The sequence below is a fragment of the Lactuca serriola genome, chromosome 5 (genome assembly GCF_051521515.1).
Source record: "Lactuca serriola cultivar US96UC23 chromosome 5, Lser_US96UC23_V15, whole genome shotgun sequence".
NCBI classification, from domain to species: Eukaryota; Viridiplantae; Streptophyta; class Magnoliopsida; order Asterales; family Asteraceae; genus Lactuca; species Lactuca serriola.
In genome coordinates this window covers 184,627,462-184,644,552 of record NC_136412.1, presented here as the reverse complement: position 1 = coordinate 184,644,552, position 17,091 = coordinate 184,627,462, and the positions used below count along the sequence as shown (strand labels likewise).

The following is a 17,091-nucleotide window of genomic DNA, read 5'->3' as shown; positions in this document are numbered from 1 at the left end:
TCTTATATTGTTGAAACCGAGATGTGTGAGTTGTATCTTGCGAGTTGGTTGCACATTGATAATATGTAAACGCACCAGTAACTTGGTGTTATAAAACATATTGTTATGTGTAATTCGGTAAGTAAGTGCAAGCGAGCATTGAGTCAAAGTTTATCCGTTCCTTTTATCAAAAGTAGGATAAAAGCGATATCTTTGGGCCCCTCGATAATTTAATGATGGCACCTAAGCGCTTGGCCAAGCCGGGACTAATTTGATTTGTTCAAATGTAGTCTATTGTCAGTCGTCATAAATCGGAAATCGGGAAATAGTATAGAGGGAATGATTAAGTTCATGTCTCATGTCTATACGATATCTAGAATGGAGGAATATATGATCCCTTATCTAAAGGACACGCGTATATGATAAGATCAGAGTTGACAACGGCTTTGGAAAGCTATGATTGCAGATCAGGATTTGAAGTCATACGCAGAATAGTTATTAGAGTTATCCAAGTGGGAGACTGTTGGATTAGTGTCTATGTCCATAACTATTTTCGTATTGTGAACATGAGAAAATAGTCACCAAACAATCAACCCACATAATAATTAGCAGCCTTTAGTCCCCTTAAAAGTATTGTGAACATGAGAAAACTAAGGAACAAAGGACAATTGAGCAACTCGACCAAAAATATCTTGCTTCCATCTCCAAAATAGACATCGACACACGGGGGATAACACAAATAGCAGAGTACTTTTGATTAATGTAATGTCCCGAATTTCCGAATAAGATTTTCATTTTTAGAATAGAATAAAAACTCATTTTTTATAAAGATACAATCAAGGCAAAACGATTGTTTCATAAAATATAATTCAAAATCAAAGTTAAGAGGAAAAACAACGCTGAATCTCCAAGCATACAACTGTTGATTTATATGTACAATTTCACGAACTGATAAAGTATCTGAAAAATATTTATTCCACAATTGTAAACAAAATATTAATGACTATTTGTTTTTCTAAAAAAATCACTGTTTGCCACTTTTGTAGCGTCACGCAGAACACGCGCATCACTTGACCTTTCACAGCTGTTTATTTTTTATAAGACGTCTGACATAAAAACTATTGTACAACGTAACATTGGACCCTGTTCTTCAAATATCTTCTCACTTTACTTTAAGTTATATAATTGTTTTTTTTTTCAACATGTTTATTATTTTAATAATATTATGAAGGATATTACAAACAATTTAAGTATATTTTACATAATTGCAAAACTATTTGTTAAATTTCATATAAATATTTTTTTGTGTTACATTGTTGATAACTAACTATTAATAAATTATAAAGTCAATCACTAAAATTATCAAATCCGTTGACGCAGACTGAAGAAATAATCGTCTTGGAAAATTTTAATAAAATGAACATGTTGGTTGCTAAATTAATAATTTTATTTATTGTTATTTAGCAATTATTATGTTTAAATATTTTATATAAATGTTTTGAATTGGTTTTATTCGATGTGGGGTAGATAAATAGTGACTTATATATTTGCTCTAAATACGTGACATATCTTATATAGATATGTGTTAAATAACAATTTTGTTAACAACTACAAAATTTAATATAATTTAACTGAATAAATATAATATGTTTAACAAAAAAAAATCACTTGCAATATATGGTGTAGGATGTGTATTCTCAGAATAATTATTGTAATATGAAACTATTTTACGTTTGTAAAATCAATTTATTTAATTTTCATTTTATTGCAGCAGTCTACACATTTTAAAAAACAAACAAACTTCTTATTACAGGCTATAGTCATTTCGTCCACCTCTTCGGCTGAAGAGAGTTGCAGATATGATCCGTAGACTTCATATGTTTTTGCTTAAAAAAACAAACAAAACCTTAGTGAATTCCCAAAATACCACATACAACAATATACATACATACATGCAATGAGTCTATAGCAACCCAACAAGTATCTAGGCTCATAACACTTTAGTTAATTTTGCCATCAATTCGACCCTCGTAAATGTCTAGACTCACAACACTTAATGTTGATCTTGTCATTAACTCATCCTATGCCCTTTAGCAAAAAAAGGGTCTTCTCATCATATTGGCCATACGCATAAAGTTAGATGCCTCAACCCATCACAAATATGTTGACATACATATAATACAGAAAAATAGATAATTCAACATTACAAATAATGGTCTACAAGTCTACCAGCCTAACAACATACCATAGTCTAACGACAACCTAGCACACTAGGACACATAATACAATATATATATATATATATATATATATATATATATATATATATATATATATATATATATATATATATATATAGTATAATGAGAGAACTCGCTTGAGCTAAATAGTAGAAGCTCACCAGCAACCCCTAATACAAAGATAGCTAATACAGGCTACTTAATGACAAACCGAGACCAATACTTCGACAAATACTCAGATCCACCAACGTTTAACCAAAAGTCAAATTGGTCATAAACATCAACTCTCAGGTTAACAGGCGTGTCGCACCCTCTACAACACACCCCGTGCCCACTACAGGACAAATTAGTCGGGAAAAGCTCCAAAATGAGACATGTTCAGGTTTTTCACAAAACTTGTCACACCCTTAAATGACGCACCACGCCTAGGCTGCATCATAAGGATTATTTTTACTTAATCCATTAAGTCAAAGCCCCACTCCTTGTGTCTGATTCTTAATGTTGGATTAAGTGTCTTAGGTCTTAACTAAATTAGTATAATCTTGATGAATAAAAGTAAATTCCTTTATGGGTTGCTCTCATAACCAGGAAATAGTTTGGAGTGACAATAAAAAAGAGATAAATGATTTATTAATGCATTATATGACTAATATATTAATTAGAAATAGTAATAATTAATTAAGAATTAATTAGAATTAATTTGGAATTAGTTTTAGGTTAATTAGAATTGATTTGCGGTATAAGGACTTTACTCTAATTGTTCAAGAGTTGAGCAGAGGAGAGATTCCAAAACATTCCTAGGGTGGACGGTTCTAAGAGTCCTCTTTAGGGTTTATGGAAGCCTCCAAGTTAGATAAGGAAACTAGATATGCATTGGATTAAAATATCATTATTTTAAACTCAAATCTAGGGTTTTTAGGATTGTCCGATGTAACACCCGCGTTCCAGGTTGGTTAAGCCTTTTTCTCGTCAAGGACTAAAGATGGAGAAAACTATGTGCCACAGTATGGTGCAACGATGCCCACAACTTGGCCATGTCGGAAAGGAACGCACGTTTTATGGAGCCATGACGGCGTGGCGTAAGGTAGTCACGGCGTAGTAGCTGTTCAGGCCTAAGCCCACATATGTTAGGGTTGCTCCCATATTTAAATATCTTAACCACCCCATTTTAGGTCATCTTCTTCAGCCTCCATCCCTTTATTTTGAAATCCTAGCTTCTCTTCCATGGAAATGAGCTTGGTGGATTGATCTTGAGGTTAATGTCCTCTTTTAGTGAATCTTGAAGAACAAAGAAGTTTATCTTGGTGTAAGGAAGTAAGGAACAAGCTTGGATCCATCAACTTCTCCACATTTATGAGTTATTGGATGTATAAAGTTCATATCATAACCATTGTGTTTCTTGTTTGATATTTGAGCCCATTTTTGAATATTTTGGTCCCATTCTTGGAAGCTCTTGGAGTTTGAGGAACTATAGAGCATGATATGGTTCTCTCATGGTCATGAACTTCTGATATTAGTGAGAAAAAGGTCTAAGTTTGAGTATTCTTGACTCCATGTTTGACTTTTGGTCATATTAAGTTCTTATTGAACTTAGGGATCACGATTCTACCTTTGGATTAACTCCTAACAGATAAAGTTGAAAACTTTATCCATTAAGTCATTGAGAAGGAGTAGATCTGAAGTTATGGATTTAGATCTATAAGTGTCAAGTGCTTAGTGAAGAAATGACACTTCAGACAGTTTCCCATAGCATGGCGAAGGTGACCACGACATGGCAGAGTTTAAAACCTCAATTGTTTTGACCTGGCATGGCCACGATGTGGCCAAGGAAGGCTATAACATGGCAATGGTCTGCATATTGACTACTTCACTTTGACCGTTGACTTTTTGACTAGTTTGACTTTTGGTCAAACTTGAGTAGAATTGAGCATTTGGCTAAGGATTGATTCAGTTTGGCTTTAGCAAGCTTGGATTGGCTATTCTGTTTTTGAGGTGGTGGTTGAGCTTTCGATGAGTAGTTCAGGTGAGTCTTCTCACAATGCTTGTAGGTTGAAGACACCATTGTCAGCTCATTGGATTATGATATAGTATGTTTCTTGTCTTTTTGACTCTTTCATGTATTGTTTGTGTTTTTATGTATACCGGTCGGAGCCTAATATCGGATGGGGCCCGATGCCAGGTAGGGCCATATGAGTGTGTTAGGTGTGACAACCGTCAAAATTCGAGTCGGTTCTAGATTTGACTAGACTTAGTTGCACATATAGGCACTACACGTACTAGACTTAGTAACTAGAAGCTAAGTTATAACCTACTAGAAACTTGGAAACAATTAGAATCAATGGATAATGTACTTAAATTTCACATTGATATGTGAATTTTACTACTACTTAACTGTAGTGACTATCCTTATTTGGGCCACTCTTTGACTCGAACACCTTTTCATGAATCATATACACACATTATGCACTTGACCTAGTAGTAGAAATTAGGTCGGAGTCTCATAGAAACTTAAGTCAAAGTTGTAGACTAGGACTAGTATACTTGATTTCTCAATTTCTCTTGAATCTCGGAATCACTACATAGAATGCCAATAAACCGATAAAAATAAATTACAAACATTATTTATAACTATAAAAGAGTTATAATACCATAAGATAATTTAAAGTCTCAAATATTCTATTTATTTTGATATTCAAAGTTTATTAAACTCCAAAACCCTAAAAGCCATAAAAACTCATATTTATAAACTTTAACCTTAAAAATTTCTATAAAAATAATTATGAAACTTATAATATGATCTTATAATAATAAAAATTATGAGAATGCAATTAAGAAAAATAAAATTTAAGTCATTAGTATTTAACCTTATTTCTATGCAAAAAAAATCAAGGTTTTGTGAATGAAAATTAAAATAAGGTGTATATTTTATAAAAACTTGATATTTTTATAAAATAAAGTTATAATTTTATAAAATTTAAGAGAGGGAGACCCTCTCTCCACTCCAAAGTCGGACTCCCTCCTCCCAAGATGCCTCTCCTCTTCCCAACACAAAATGATTCTTCTTCTCTCTCACACTCCATCTTCCCTCATTTTCGCTCATTTCTCTCTCACACTCTCACACACATTTTCTCTCTTCCTTCCACTATGAACCACGAAATTTTACAGCCAACATGTCCAAGAACACTCAAGATACTCAAAATCTTCATCATCTAATGTTGTTCATTAAGGTAGAACACGATTTCCTTTCATTTTCCTTCAAGTTTTCATGGATTTTCTTGCATTTCTTTGTTCTTCTACACCATTCTAATGAAAGATCATGAACACATAAAGATACACACACAAACTCACGGTTTTGATGATGATGGTGGTAGGATTTCACCCAAAAACAACATGCATGTTGTTAATGGTGAAATCCAAGGACCAAAACCTAAGTCAAAATCAACATAATGCCCTTTTATACAAGTTTTGGGTAAAAATCACCACATGCATCCAAAGTTTTCTATCAAAAACGATTTTTGAACATTTCAAACTCATGAACGGTCTTCAAAACAACAGGCATGTGATGATCTTCAAGCTTAGATGCTTGATGATCAAAGTTGTTAAAAAGCTTTCAAATATGTTAATGAAAGATTTATTTCCAAATAAATATCTTAAAATCATTTTCTGACCAAATCCGATTTTTCCCAGATTCTCATCAACATAATAAGATGCTCTGTAAATTTCCAGAAGATAATTAATTTTTGTCGAATTATTATAATTAATGCAATAAAACATGGAAATAAATCATATAAAATACTTCCAGAGGTCTATAAATCCGGAATAAATTCGTGGATGACCCCTAAGATGAATAATGACCTCTCATTAAATTTCATCGATTTAGGATTCTGTTTATTATGATTTTCCATTTTCTTTTTGTTTGGGTATAATAAATCACAAAACCACTTTAGGAAGTGTGAAAATTGTATATATCAATTTTTAAAGCTCTTACCTGTGGTGGGAGACTCAGAAAAATAATTTCAGAAGTTTTGATCATGCCTTACTATTTTTCCCAAGTTTTGGTAATTATAATGGCCTAAAAATAGGAAAAATAGTTCTGATTATCCAAAATTCATGAAATTTTACCAGAAAATCATGTTATACAGTAGGAGGTTATATAGAAATGGTTATGATTTTTCTCTACTGTATACTATTTTTCTCCTATTTTCTAAGGTTAAATCCACTTAAATACACATAAATACCCATAACCGGATTATACAATATGAAAACCACTTTTGGTATTTTTCCCAGATTACTTACACTGTAAATGATGTTAAAAAAATTTTTGGTAATTTATGTTAACTGTTTATTATTTATTCTTCAACTAATGATTATTTAAGGGGATAAAACAAGGAAAAATAGAAATACCCACTGAAAAATATCTTTTATATTTTCCCAGCCTATTTATGTATAATAACAGTTAAATAAAACGTTTGGATAATTTTGGAAACTGTTTGCTATTTATTTCAATTTTTATTAGAATAAATGCTCAAAAATCATAAAATTGTGTTAAACAGTTTAGAAATCGATTGTTATATTTTTCCCAGCTCAATAATGTTTAATAAAAGTAATACAAAACGTTTGAGTAATTTTGGAAACTATTGTCTATTTATTTCAATTTTTATTAGAATAAATACATAAAAATCATACAAAATTGTTAAACAGTTTAGAAACCCATTTTTATATTTTTCACAGATTAAGTATGAGTAATCACATTACTATAAAAAGTTTGGGGCATTTTATTAACTTGTTTCTATTTTTCATGAATTTTTATATATTGAGAGAATTAAATATATGAAAAATGGTTATGCATATCCATAATCCATGAAAAATTATCTAGTAGTCTTTTAACACATTTAGAACAAAAACATGAAGTTTGGTAAATTTTATTAACTGTTTAGTATTTTTCATAATTTTATGGTTATTCAAGAAACTAAAGTGGTGAAAAATAGTTAGACAAATCAAAAATTCAAGAAAATTTATCTTGAGGTCTTTGACATCAATTAAAACTAAAATGCAAAGTTTGGGAAATTTTAGAACTAAATTGATTTAGTTTTGAATATTTAATCTTTGGAACACCTCTAAAATGTTAAATATTAACATTTCAATAATGGAAAATTTCCGCTTAAAATTTTATATAACAATTGATTCTTTGAAACTTAATGTCCACAGAAAAATATTTATAATTTATCAATATTCAATTGTGACTCAGTATTGGCATAATTCTATTGTAGTAGTAAGTATACTAGTGTTACATTCCGATTAGAGACTCACTAGTGAATACCAATATTGTAGGAATCGGTAGTGGTACATGTGGAACATAGTCAAGGCACCATTTGCATCATCTCAATGTATTGTGAGTATTCACCACTCCCTTATTTTCGGTTTTTAAATGTTTTGGGGTGGAAAAGCATGTCCGAAAAACTATTTATGTTTGTTGTATTTATTTGACTCGTAGAAACTTGGTTGCTATATTTTGCATATTGTGAGTATTCACCAATACCCTATTTTTGATTTTTAAATGTTTTGGGGTGGAAAAGCATGTCCTAAACTATTTATGTTGGTTGCATTTATTTTACTCGTATAAACTTGGTTGTTATATTTTGCATATTGTGAGTATTCACGCACTCCCCTATTTTCAGTTTTTATGTTTTGGGGTGGAAAAGCATATCCTAAACTAGTTATATCCATTGTATTTATTTCATTGACTTGTATAAACTTGGTTGCTATATTTTGCATATTGTGAGTATTCACGCACTCCCCTATTTTCAATTTTTATGTTTTGGGGTGGAAAAGCATGTCCAGAAAAACTATTATTTGCATGTTGTATTTAAATTGATTTGTATCAATCATGATTGCTATTGTATTGCTATGTCTCTCTATGTATGTCTATGCAACATGGAACATGAGAACTTATCAAACTTATTTACTCCTTTTAACAATATACTTTTATTATTGGAAACTTTTATCAAAACTTTGATTTCAATTCATGAACCAATATTATTTTGTTAAACTTGTGAGTACTCACCAACTATTTTATAGTTGACGCTCGTTTTACATGCTTTTTCAGGAATCATCGAGTAAGTGGCACTTAGGGACACTTCACTTTTAGGAGCATTCGCATGTGTTGTATTTCAATTTACATTGTAATTTCTTTTAAAAGTTGTTCAAACCCATTGTAAAAATGTAATGATTTTTAATACTATGGTTGGTGTTGTCTTTTAACTTTTGCTATGAAACCCTTTGTACTGCCACGCCCTGTGTTTCCGCTTTAGCGGGGTGTGACATTAGGCAGGGCCCATCACATGATTACTAGCAGATATGTTCCGGGCGGGGCCTAATCGTTGTCTGACAAGACCCATTATATGTATGGTATGTGGTATTTTGGAGGAAATCACTATGCTTTATGCTTACAGCTTTGTGGTTTAAACATTTTCAAGTACTTCCAGTTTTTAAAAAGAAGATCCCGACTTGATCGCACTGCATCCCTTGAAGATTTATTTCGCAATGATTATTTATGATTTCACCGTGATGTTTTAAGAATACTTTTACTCTAAACGTCTTTTGAGATAATGTATGAAGGGTTTTGACTTGTTCTAAAATCAAAAAAGTTCTCGGTATTTTCGGGACATTACAAGTTGGTATTAGAACCTTGGTTTGAGGGATTCGGGCACGCTCCTGGGTGTATCTGAACTCAAACTGAGGAGTTAATAAATTCTTTTTAAAAAGAAAATGAGTTTTCTAAAAAGGTTTTTAAGAAAAAAGGATGTGATGCATGCAATAAATCGAGCTCAAGTAAGTATTTCCCAAAATACCAATATATGTGTTATGCTTATTGTTTTGGTATGAGTTTATGAGAATTGCATTCTAGATTATAGCTAAGGATCTGCTCAGGATTTGCATGATAGAATTCTAGGAGAAATGCCTTTATATGCGTGTTTATTGAGCGTTTGGAACAACATGCCAGTATGGATTTCAGATTGTTTGATAAAATTGTTTGATATATGATGTTTGATAGCCTCATAGGGCTTATTATATGTTAAATGAAATTTAGATCATTACTGTAGTTTCTTAGTGTGTGCACCATAGTTTTACATAACAAAGCTTCTATATCCAGAGGATATTTTATTTAGCCTTATTTTCTGTTCTTGTCTGATAAAGGGCTTCGGGTAGAGTCAAGTATTCTATTGTCTATGGGATCCAACATTATGTATGATTAGCATGCACGAATGGCTGCAGGGTTGGTGGAAGTTCCATGAGCAGGTGCAGTTCATAGCAGGTCAGCGTGAGCAATGATTAGCCACTCTTGAGAGAATAAGGACATGATGAAGGTGTATCCTATATGTTTAAGCCTAGGTGTTGGGAATTTCATATGAGGACCCGTCTGATTTTATTGTGTCTTAGTTTCAGTCGACTCCACTGCTTGAATGTTGCTTGCTTTGTTCTTTATGGGTCCCATATTGATGTGAGTTAACTATCAAATGAATATGTTATGTTCCATGCTATGAAATTTAAATAATATTAGAGTGAAGGATTAGGTCCTATTACACAACTCTCGTCTAAGTCTAACCATTGTAGGGTTGAATCTTTAGTCGAAAGATTATTTGATTTTTGTTTCATGTAATTGTATTCATGAAGTGGTTAGCAAGCATTAATAGGGGTTCTTTAGAAACTGATGGCAGGGGAGGTGGGGAGTCCTAGGAGAGCCTAGGACACACTTTAGTGTTGTTGCTACGCTGTTTAGCGGGTGTTGGAAGTACTATTATGAGTAGGTAACTGACATACCTTTTAGTGTAGCTGGAAACCTTGGACCTTTAAGAACTTACTGCCCCAAGTGTTGCACCTCAAATGGAATCACGCAACACCACCAAAAAACGGAGGAACTTGAGAAGATGTCACTTCTCATAAAATCGGCTTGCCCTCTTGTGTTTCCACTAGTGCCAATTTCACGAGCTAGAGGGGTTCTTATATAGTGTGGCTTGATTAGGGTTACACCATGCAAACCCTAATGTCCATGACTTTCCATATTCCTCATGCTCCATGGGTTTAAACCTCCATGGGTCACCACATGGGTTTAGCCCAACATAAGCAACTATGGATCGCAAGCCCACATTATAAGAATGAATGATTTACATAATCAATCCCCATATATTTAATTAGTCTCTTCTGATCACAAAATTAAATCCAAACTAATTCTTGATCAATACTAATTAAATAATAGGATTTCATATTAATATATTAGAACTTATAATATATTAATAAATCATAAATAAGCTCTTCTCAGTTATCCATCCTTCAGATTGTTCCGGTGCCATGCAACTCAAATGGACCATGCTACTCTCGGGTCAAGTACATACCAATTATAGTTATGGACTTAGACACTAGTCCAACAGTCTCCCACTTGGATAACTCTAATAACTATTATTGCAAGTATGACTCCACAACCTGACTAGTAATCGTAGCTCTTAAAAGCTGCTGTCAAAATCTGACTTAGTCAATGATGTGTCCATTAGATAAGGGATCATATATTCCTCCATTCTAGATATCATATGGACTGAGACATGGATTATAATCATTCTCTCTATCCATCTGTTGTTTCCTGATTTCTGATTGATGACGACCGACTAATTGGACAAATCAAATCAGTCCAGGCTTGGCCAAACACTTAGGGATGTCATCACTAAATCATCGAGGGGCCCACAAATATCGCTTTTATCCACATGGGGTAAAAGGAACGGATAAACTTCGATCCAAATGTTTTCTTGTATTTACTCACCAAATTACACACAACAATATGTTTTATAACACCAAGTTACTGGTGTGTTTACACACGTCAATGTGCAACCGACTCGCAACTACAACTCACATGTCACCGTTTCAAGAATATAAGATATTATCGTCTCACAATCACTCATGATAAAATCCATGAGGTGATTCAGATGAGCGTGGGTTGAATCCAATACTCGAATCCTATTCCAGGAGCACTCATGAACACTATAGCTATGTCCTAGACAAACTACAAACCTATTCATGACACTCTTGCCTCAATACCTACTACCAAAGTATGATCAACTATGGATGGTTTGAATAACCTAGTTATTCGGGAAGTCAAAACATGCAAAGTGAAACACAATAATAATACTAATCCTATATGCCCCCAAAACTTTTGAGTCATATTGATTACTCATTATTCATTGTATAATGTTTCGAATAATCAACTTAATACTTGAATATAAAAACAATAGTTATGCCATGCTCCAAGCATGCACATTATGTTTATCTAAACAATAGTTGTGCCATGCACCAAGTATACACACTATGTTTGTCTATGGTCCTTACTTTGTGAAATATATCAATTGACAACAGCTTCAATGAAACTCATTTCACAATTCTAAATCTTTATCACCAGTGAAAGAATTCCAAATTCTTGTCACTGCCACATCGTGTCAGATTGTAAACTATCATGCAATGCTTACTTTGTAATGCCAAGGTACCAAAAGTCACAGAGACTTGACCAACGATATTACAAAGTATTCCTTAGGACTATTACAAGTCAATTCCATGGAAGAGAAGTCTCAAACTCAAAGTACACTCCTTTGAACATCCTTATTGCATAAAAGTTTCTGACCACATATTCTTAATATCCAACTCCCATTATGGAAACATTTTCATATTTGCCATATGACAATTCATTATTAATATAATTCTTTCTATTTATAATAATGTCGATATAGTTCATCCATTACTATGCTTCCAACTGTCCTTAAGCGACCAATCATCAGTGAACCTTAGATTGTCCTTTAACAGTTGTTTAACCAATTTAGTCATATCCGGTTCTATCCCTTTTCCTCTCTTAATGCCCTAGACATTTGGAAAATTTAGACCAGATAAATATAATAGCACATGTAATCGATCCAATACCCGAATCATATTGAACATGATTCATGATGTCTAACATAAAGACATGATACTTGACCAGTCTTTTGCTATAAATTTTGTTTGCCATGTTCTCACAATTCAGACTATGAAAAGGGATGTCATAATCATAATTGAATTTTGAGAACGCAATTAACATTTTTATATATAGAATTTCCTTATGTTGAACCATTCCAACATAACATTCACACACACACACACACACACACACACACACACACACATATATATATATATATATATATATATATATATATATTCGACTAAATTGATTAAAATCTCACAATCTAAGCTTTTAGATTTGAGATGAAGTACAATTTCCTCTCCTTTAATTATAGCAAAACAATTTTTTTCAAACCATGTAACTTTGCGAATTGAAAATTTTGTTTTCTATAACTAACATTGCTAGCTTGCAACATTCACCATAATTGATTATGCTCCTAATAGCATAATAATTATTACTTTACTAGCATAGCACTTATGCTCCCACTAGCTTTGACATGTACTTAGAAATCAACTGAACTTCTAGAAATCAATACTTTATTGACTTTCTTACCAAAGTTCAGATTTCTGATATGAGATGCTTCGATAAAACTTTATCTAGGCTTCTCAAACTCATACACCTTTCCTTAGATAGCTCACATACGTGTCTAAAAAATTTAAGAACGTATAGCAATAAGTCTCAAATGTTTAGACTTTTTGCGATTCCTCACAATTCGAATTATGAAAAGGGACGCAGGAATCATAATCAAATTTGAGAATGCAAATATCACAATTGCTATCTCCTTAAAATCTACTTAGTGAAAGCGTTTCCTCACCATCATTTTCACGAATCGAAAAGGAACCTTATGACACTTAGATTTTATGGTGTATGTGTTCCTATCCATGTGAATTTATAAAACTATAATCACAAGACAAGGTTAGTGACAAATCCAAAGTCATATGGATTGAACCTATTCAATCTTAATTTCTTGCCACTTGGAAGCACAAGGGCCTACCATGTCTTCCAAGTTGTTAAGCAGTTTACCCTGACTGATCAATGAAACTTTCATTGATCAAGGTGCTTTGCTTTATGCAAACAAATGAGAACTCATAGAACTCACATGCATAGTCAACTTTAACTGGAATGAGCACAACAATAAGAATATTTCAACATGATAAGTGTTGGATTAATGTCTAAGTCCATAACTATAATTGGTAAGACTTGACCCGACCCAGGATGGTCCATTTGGGTTGCATGACATCGGGACAATTGGATAGACAAGATGAGGAAAAAGGATACTAGGGATTTATATTAATATATTACAATTGCTAATATATTAATATATAATCATATTATTTAATTAGTATTGATCAAGAATTAATTTATAATTAATTAAGTGATCAAAAGGAACTAATTAAATATGGACTCTTAGATATATATGTGTGATGGGCCAAGTTCATTTAGGTTGGGCTAAGCCTTCATGGATAGTCCACGGAGTGTTTAACCCATAGATCATATGAAATGAAGGGTCATGGGTTTAACCCTAGTATCCACACTATATAAAGATGTCCTTGGTTGGTGAAATTGGCACTGGTGTGTGTACACAAAAGGGCAAGGCCGATTTCACTAGAGAGAACCAAAGTATCCTTATTCTCAAGGTTATTCCAAGTGTTCATGGTGTTGTGTGAACCATTTCAGGTGTCACACTTGGGGCACTAGGCACTCAAGCTTCATGAAGACAAGCTACATCAACAAGGTATGTATTCTAACTTGTTATATTATCCAAGTATCAAAAGATTCTATGCTAGATAAGGTAATACCTTGGAATATTCATATTTGCATGTATAATAGAGAAAACATAGATCGAAGGTATTTAGGGTTGCAAGTACACTTAGGAGTGTTAGAATGCTCAAAACCCAACAGTGGTATCAGAGCCTAGGCTTGTTTTCTTGTTATACTTGAAAAATTGACTGAAAAAACGAAGTTCTTATGCTGTCTGCACAACAGACACGCGGAGTCCATGTACTCGCCGAGTTGGTTCATGTACTCGACGAGTTGGACCCCCTAACAGCATATCTCCGAGTTTTAAAGCTGGAATTGGTTTAGAATCATTACCTTAAGCTTTTTTGGACTTATAAAACCTGTTTTTAAAGTGGTAATGATTATAGTGAACCAATTTGAAGGTTAAAATCAAAATTTCAAGTTTTATTTATGTTGATGTAATTCTTGAAATTGTTGATATGGATTGTTTATGCTTACGAGTTTTGGTAGACCATAGGAATTATTTACAAAAGTGTTTGTTAGTTAATTCTTGATCTAAATGTATTTTAATGGAGTCCATAATTTGTCCTCAAGTTATGGATTACCAAAAGTTTTTTTTTGTGTTACCTTGTTTTATGAGTTATTTTAGATTGATGAAAAAAATATGTGTTAGTTGTTTTTCAATCCAAATTAATCTAAAATTTGTTCATGAAATGTGTTTTTGTAACTTGTCTTCAAGATATATGAAAAGTCACATATATGAATCTTAAAGTTCATAAAAATGCCTTAGGTTACAAAAATGAAGAGTCTTTTCTTATAAAGAGTTTTTATGGCTCCATAACTTGTCCTCAAGTTATGGATGTGCAAGAGTCTCTTCATTAAAAGGTTTTAAAAACTTTAATTAAACTCATAAGTTATGAAAATCCAAGAGTTTTGAATAGTTTCAAAACTTGCCCTCAAGTTTTGGAATTTGAAAAGTTTTCCCATGAATACTTTAATTCCAAGTTAAGCCCTTAGAATTTTAAAAGTTAAAATTCAACCCTTATACTTTATAATAGTATAAGTTAATAATATTTATATATATGTATAATAGCAAGTCGTCTTACCATTAGTAGGCCTCATTCACGAAGTCGTTCTATAAGGGGGTATAAGGTTACTGCCTATAAAATGGCAGTTTAATGGGTGTCCACTCTCACCCACCACTTTCTTGACTGGTGGAGGGTCGTTAGCCGAACAGGTAGCAAAAAGACTATTATTCTTCCTTTATTAAAAGTATTAATGATAAATACTAAGTAACTAAACTCTTAGTAATACCCAATCTTAGGTAGTTAGGAAAATGTGAATTTGGTCCTAACCCATGAAATTACACTTTGCACTTTGTTTAAGTCGGTTAGTGGAGCGTGTGTGGTTAACTGGTACACTAACTCGTGTTTAACAAGGTAGACAAAGGGAAACTTAATGTTTATCATAGTATCGATGGAGCGTGTGTGGTTAACCAGCACATCAATTGAGGGGTAAACACTTAAGAGTACCAAGTAATTTGCATGGTTACTTCACACATTGTTTTGTGATGTTTGGCATCCCAGTCACAAAACCTGATGGGCACACTCGCGATTGAAACATGTCATTGAACAGTTCAGTGATTCTCAAAAGATCTAGGAGTTTCAAATCCAATTAAAAACCTAATAAATTATTTCGTTTTTAATGGTGGAAATTGGTGAATCGTCATTCACCTACCTTCAAATATTCTATAGCTTGGATTACGACATCCCTCTTCCAAGTTATAAATATTGTGTTGGGTCCTAGCCTTCATATTTCATATTGGGTGTTATATTAAGGACTTTAGATCAACTATCTTGAATATCTCCCAAAAGATGTCTAGTTCAAACATCTATGATCTTCCCAAATCACTTTGAACTTCACTTCCATCACCTCCTCCAATTATCCTCCCTTACCCACAAGTTCAAGGTCACTCAAGCCCTAATGAAGAGCAAGGTCTATGTGTGCTCGCATCTTGGAGATGAAGTCACATATTGACAAGCCGAGAGAGTTGGGTGTCAAAGTCTTAAGAAAGTTGGATGTTCAATCATTTTCTAAGTCACATAGTGAGTTACCTTTGGGATTACTATGAAATACACTATGACATGACCCTTAATGATCTTATCTATTTGCTTGGTGCTTCCAAATCAGTAATGATTTAGAGGACTAGTAAAGCAAATTTGATTAGAAAATCAACTTCCCAAAACCTTCAATGGACATTGACAATGCTTCCATTGGATACCCAGTAAAAGCTTTCTCTTCCTAATTGGAAAGGATTGGCCATAGTCATCTCGGTTGACCAAATGGTAAAGAGAAAGGCTAAGACTGAGATTGTACCATGTACCATTCCCTAAGGGTCCATATGGTTCTATTGCCAAAAGGAAAGGGCATTGGTTGCGAATCTGCCAAATTTACCTGAAAGATCATAAGGCTGGTAAAGTTAATAAGCTTGACTCTACTTCAGGTAAAGTCCACTATCTAACTCGATTAAGTTTCTATTCTGAGATTCTTATTACATGATGTGACCGGGTCACATGTTGATGTTTTAAGACTCAAAGGAAAAGTGAAGGAAACTTAAAGAAAGAGTATGCTAAATCTGACCACGAAGATGGATTTCTATCGCTTGATTGACGATCAGATTCTTGAGTTACTCTTAGGAGTTATGATAGATTGCTAGGAAACATGTAATAGCATAGTTTTCATTTAAATTTGGATTGTAAGGAAAAGTTTTTCCGCATTTTATAAATAAGTAAAAGTTTGTTTTAATTTATTTTATATCTCCTTGCAATGGTATTTATGTAAACTTGATGTTTGTATGTTTCTAACAATAATGGAATTATGAATTTGATTCTTTTATTTATGGTAGCGTCTAAATTTACCAAATAAGGTAAGATTCTCATCACCCGAGTTTTCAGTTGGATAGAAACTTGGAATCATACAAGTTGTACAGTATGATGAATGAGAACTTTCACCTTTGGAAAATTAAGACTAGTTCCTTGTTCACATTTATATGTGAGTCAAGTGAAGGACTAAGGGATCGAGTACACATTCTTGTGCACTGATCAAGTTGTTGGTTTTTGAGCATTCTAACACTCCTAAGTGTACATGCAACCCTAA

At 33.0% G+C, this 17,091-nt stretch overlaps 1 long non-coding RNA gene across 1 annotated transcript; it reads left to right on the top strand.

The window, feature by feature from the left end:
* The first annotated feature begins 5,275 nt into the window (after positions 1-5,275).
* Positions 5,276-8,450, top strand: LOC145051363 (uncharacterized). Its single transcript, XR_013683572.1, has 3 exons — positions 5,276-5,446; positions 7,551-7,611; positions 8,326-8,450. It is a non-coding gene; the product is annotated as an uncharacterized LOC145051363 (long non-coding RNA).
* Positions 8,451-17,091: the final 8,641 nt, after the last annotated feature.